This window comes from Bidens hawaiensis, unplaced genomic scaffold (genome assembly GCF_021521415.1).
Source record: "Bidens hawaiensis isolate Kalapana, Puna unplaced genomic scaffold, B.hawaiensis_p1.1 tig00004444_1, whole genome shotgun sequence".
In the NCBI taxonomy this organism is placed as follows: domain Eukaryota; kingdom Viridiplantae; phylum Streptophyta; class Magnoliopsida; order Asterales; family Asteraceae; genus Bidens; species Bidens hawaiensis.
The window spans coordinates 2,046,893-2,052,892 of NW_027491267.1; positions in this window are offsets into that span (position 1 = coordinate 2,046,893).

The window sequence follows — 6,000 nt, forward strand, 5'->3', positions numbered from 1 at the left end:
AAATTTATAGACCTAGACTCTCCTAATGCTAGACCACTAGACAGTCAAGTGTACCTATCGACTGTAGTAAAGCCTAATGAAGTCCGTATATCGAATCCAAAGGACACTAGCGATACTTAAAACTAGACTCCGACTTAAAACTTAATGATTATACTTATTTGACAATTAAATAATTAAACTAAAAACTGACACTAACTGACACAGACTTAAACTCGATTATCTAGACGAACTTAAAGATAGGAGAAGCATTACCTAGGTTTAGAATCCTACTTGTGAATCTTGGATCTCTCTCAGCTATGGAAACTATGATCGAACCGGGATCTTAAAATACGGCACCCTTAGGCAACCTAGTGGATCCCTGATCATTCTCCGGGTGTCACCTAAAAGGAAACACTAAGGGGCGTTTAAACTTACCGATTAGTTGGATTACACGTCAGTCTCTCTAACAATACTAAAGTACCCTAAAAGATAGATTACCTGTTAGTATCACTATCTCAATACACCCTAAAGTGCAGGGGTTACCTAAGAACAATTGATAAGACACGGTATTACAATGAAACTAGGGAAATCTTGGAAACCTCCTGTCAGAGCGTTCTAGCCTAAATGCCTAATCCCAAGGACAATCCGACTATCTATTACCTCTCAGTCTCTTGATAGGTAGAATATAAAATCTTAATAAATTACCAACCAATGTTCCTATGGATTACTACGTTTAGTAAAACCATAAAATAATCACAAACACATAGTAAGCAACCTAAATATGCGTCCATAACTGAAAGACTTTCAACAAAACACATACGGAACAAAGATCAATAATAAATCAAAATTATATATGCAAACACATCAAATCAACTATAAAAATATTCTCTACTTTAATATTAATCCAACATTAAAATCCAAAGGCCAAGAAAAACCCTCAAATCACAAAGTAGTCATCAAAAACCTAGGTAGCTAGGGGGTTTAGCCAACAATCATGAACGAAAAACAGATAAGACAAATAATATTGTTCATAGGAAAAGAGAATTAAAATAGTTAAGCTACGAGCCTGCTTCTCTTTTTCTCCTTTGCACCGTGGCTGGCTCTCCCTTGGACTTTTTTTTCCTCCTAAACACCAACAAAAGTTTTCTACTTACGACTGATTTCTTGATTATTGTCTTCACCAACAACCACCAACAATACTAATAATAATATCCCTTCGAGAAAGTAACAATAAAAATCCTTGGATGCTTTGACCTCTGTTCCCACGTGAAGTCATACTCTCCTCTTCTGGTTCGGCCCTCTATATACACCATCCTAAGGCGGCTGCTAGGTTTCTTTCTTTTCAATCCCCACGTGAACATCAAGCCCCCCTGCCCTGCCAAAAAAAATGACAATAAAGGAATCCATAGAAACATGCATAAGTTTATATTTATTATATATTATTATTATTACATATTATGAAACGTTAATTTCTTTATATATTATTTTTTTCTTTATTCTCATAATAATAATAATAATAATAATAATAATATTATTATTATGTTAATCTTTTCAATCGTTGGTCTCGTAGTGAAATTACCGTATTTTTTCTCATTTTCTCTTGAAACCATTAAACTCACACATGAACCAAATAATAATAATATTCAATAAAAACTTAGCTCAAAAGTATCTAAAAAGTAGGGAATATTTATATAATAATATATGTCGTTTATTAAAACTTGAACTCACTCAGCTTAAGCTGACTTTGTGTGTATGTTAGCTTGATTTTCAGGTTAAGACTAGGGATTATCGCTTGGACGTGCTAGGGGCTACTAGGAGGGTTGAAGGCATTTCTAGAAGAGAACTTCTAAATAGAACAAACATTTATTTTTTAAATTTGGTTTTGGGATTTTAATACTTAACCTTTTTCCGCTACTTATTGTTTTGGTACTTTTTCCCGATTTTGGGAATTTTTGATACTTATTAATTTCTGCTGTTTACTACTCTGAAATGGTTTAAATGAAATGAACTTGCTTTTGGTTTTAACTTTTTGTGAATTTTTGATATGATTACCAACTGTAGGATGTTGATACATGTTTTGTACGTCTCGATCTTTATCAGAACATTAATGTAATAAGTCTAAAGTATAGGGGTCTTAATGTAAATATGGCTAAATGGGCCATTTGCTCTAATGTAAGTTACATTCGTTACCCCGTAACGAATGTAACACATTCGTCTAATTGTAAGCTCATTCGTTAACCAAGTTTAACGAATGAGATAACGAATGAGGGCCATTGCTATCATTTAAAGTATAACGAATAAGTATGTTTATTCGTTAAAGTATCTGTAACGAATGACACATTCGTTAAGTGTTAAGTTAACGAATGTGGTCATCCCATATAAATACCTTGTAACTTATCATTAATGTAATAGTTCTGATATTTTGCCATTTTCTCTCTCATTACTCTGCCGAATTGTTCACTCAACATACACATTACACACACATAACGTATGCAAGCCTAATCGTATAAGAATCAACATGTGTATCGTTGTTATCAAGATCCAGATCTGTACAAGCTTTTTCAAGTGGTATCAGAGCCTAGGGATCTGATCTACGATACAATTCGTTGATATAGGTGATATAAGCGTATTCAATTGATGCATTTCATAATGAATTGATTGAGTTCTTAAGGTAATTGGAAATTTGAGAAACAGAGACTGTTTAAACAAGAATTGAACCTGTTTGTTATGAATTTGTGAGTTCGGACTAGGTTAGTGAGGTTCGGATTTGGTTTAGGCTTAGTTTGATCTAAGTTTTAGGTGTTTTCGGTGTGATTCAGATGAGTTTGAAGTTTGAAATTGAAAGTTTGAACTGTTGAAGATTCATTCGTTAAGATGAAGACTCATTCGTTAGGTTGAAGACTGATTCGTTAAAGGATAAACCGCCTATTCGCTAAACCCTAGCTGTTCATTCGTTACAATTTCAATCTCATTCGTTAAACCGTTTATTTGCTATAATCCTATTCGTTAAACCTCTTTCGTTAAGCCACATTCGTGTCATATTCACTAAAGTCCATTCGTTAAGTCTTGCTCGCTAGGAGTAAACCATCTTTAAGTCTTGCTCGCTTGGAGTAAACCATCTTAACGAATATCTAAGTCTTGCTCGCTAGTCTTGCTTGGTAGGACTCATTCGTTGCTCGCTAGTCTTGCTCGGCAGGACTCATTCGTTGCTCGCTAGTCTTGCTCAGTAGGACTCATTCGTTAAAGTAAACCATCTTTAACGAATATCTCATATCTCATTCGTTAAAGTAATCCACTTTTGACGAATATCTCATTCGTTAAAGTAACTCACCTTTAACGAATAACTCATTCGTTAAAGTAATTCGTTAATCTTCTTTCTCATTCGTTACTGTGTCCATTCGTGTGAACAGTAAACAAATAACTTTGAAACTTTGACAACTTTAATCCTTGAAGTTTAAACAGTTGGTTCATTATGGCTGCACAGAACGCGTCTTACTATGCGTTAGTGTCTCAGATTGTATTACTGCAACAAATGCTAACCATGTATAATGAGATCGGAAGTCATAACAAATGTCCCAAGTTGTTAAAACTAACGGATTTTGCTCGTTGGGAACCGAGGTTCCGCTCTCACTTGGGATCCCTGCATCCTAGTAGTGTCCGGTTTCTCGACGATGTATATTCAGCACCATTGATTGGTAATAACAATGCGGGATGGACTCCGAAACCTTTTAAAGAATATGAGACTCAAGAGCTTAAGGATTTTGAAAGTGAAACAAAAGCAACTCAACTCTTACCATGGCTTTACCAGAACACATTTTTCATCAATACAGTACTATCAAAGTCTGTGCTTCTTTGTTTACAACGTTGAAAACAAGAAGTTTGGGAAATAATCTTGAAAGCAAAAAGACTCTTGTAAAATTTCAATTTCGAAATTTTATTTTGATGAAAAATGAAACGGTGGAAGAGATGATTAACCGTTTTAGTCATCTGAATGTTGAGATGTCTAGTGTCGATCTTAAGCCAACAGAACAAGATAAGATCAATATACTGAATAATGCTCTACCTTCTTCTTATTCAACTTTCTTATTCGTGTTAAAAGAGAACGGTTTCTTTCAGAACTCTGAACTTACAGCTGTGCAATTCATAAACAAGGTTGAAGAAAGGGAATTTGAAATCAAATGTTAAAATACGTTGAAGGAGAATCAAAACCATCAGTCTTCAACCCAAAACCCTTTACTTTATGGAGGTGCATTGCCAGCAAATAATGCTTCAAGTTCAGTGCCAATCAATGCGTTCTTTGCTCAATCCCAAGAGGATTCTAATGTAAACAATCCACCTAATGTATGTTTTATGGCTAGTGGTGCGACTACAAACTCAAATGCTCATGCATCAAGCTTGCCTAAGGTAAATCTGCAAGAAGCTGAACAACAGTTAGCTTTTGTGTGTGCGTTCATGACTTCTTATGAACAGCTGGTTGGAAGCAAGATCGCTATGAGCGACCTCACATATGAAGATTATGATCAAATAGACCTGGATGATCTTGAGCTAATGGATTTAAAATGTAACATGGTTATGATCGTTCGTAAAGTCAAAAGGTTTATGCAACGAACGGGAAAAGATCTTCCTACGTTAAACAAAAGGGTCGGGTTTGATAAGCTGAAGGTAAAATGTTATAATTGCGGGGAATTTGGCCATTTTGCCAAAGAATGTGACAAGCTGAGGTTGCCGAAGAGCTTCTAAGTGTTATATTTTGGGATAGACGTTATAGAGAGAGTGAAGACCGTTGTGAAAGATGTGGTATGATTGGTTTGTTCATGAAGATGGTGACGAGGTCATATTTAAAGATATTTGTACTTTACCGGTGCGACAGATAGCCGATGACTTGCTGCTAATTGATTCATTTGATTGAACCATATCATATGCCAGCTGGATGATCGAAATAATCACCTGGACATGATTGTTTGAGGGGGTGATCTATACGAGTCCCTACAAGTTGTTGGTTTGCTTACAAAGAGTTATATTTTGTCTGTTTTCTCAAGCCCAAGAATCATCAACCAAGGGGGAGGTTGGTTGTACGGCTGATGATATGCAGTTAAAGTATTAACGGTTAAAGTATTCAACTTTAACGTATTCGTTGTTAACGTATTCGACGTTAATGTATTGGTCGTTAACGTATTCGTCGCTAAAGTATTGAAGGTTAATGTATTCGACGTTAAAGTATTGGATGCTAAAGTATTGAAGACTAAAGTATTGGATTCTAAAGTATTGGAAAGCATTCGACAGCTACGGACAAGGGGGAGTCTGTAAGTGCACGGATTTGGTGTCTGCAGCTGTTCGAATAGACCAGGGGTAGTTTAGTCTTTACACATAATGTATTAAGGCTCATTCGCTAAGGTTGTTTAGCGAATGAGGCCTGATTCGTTAAAGATTAGGCTATTCGTTAATGTAAGAGCCCATTCGTTACTACAGTGTAACGAATGGCAACTCATTCGTTAAGGTATACCCATTCGCTAAGGGTGTTTAGCGAATGGGCTATGGAAAGACCTTATTTGTTAACCTTGTTTAACGAATGAGAGGTCTCATTCGTTACTACAGTTTTAACGAATGAGCCCAGCCTATAAATAGACCTTCCATAGTGTTATTGCATAGAGATATGTGCCATAACTTATTCGTATACCGTTACCATGCCGGATTCTCTCTAGGTCCTTAATGTATTCATCCTCCATGTAATGTATCGATCCTTTAACATATTGAATGAACATGAGTAAACGTGTGACACCCGGTAAATTCCCAACCCCTTAAACTAAGTAATCAACCTAATAATTAGGTGATTGTGAATATTAAGCGCGCCATATTAGTCAGCGCGTGCATTTGTTATGTGCGCCCTGCGCGAGCGCGCCATGTTAGTCAGCGCGTGCAGTTGTTACATGCAACCTGCGCGAGCGCACCATGTTAAGAACCAGCGTGAGCATGTGTTATATGCGCCATGCGTGAATATTTTGGCTTTATGTTTTCATGTAA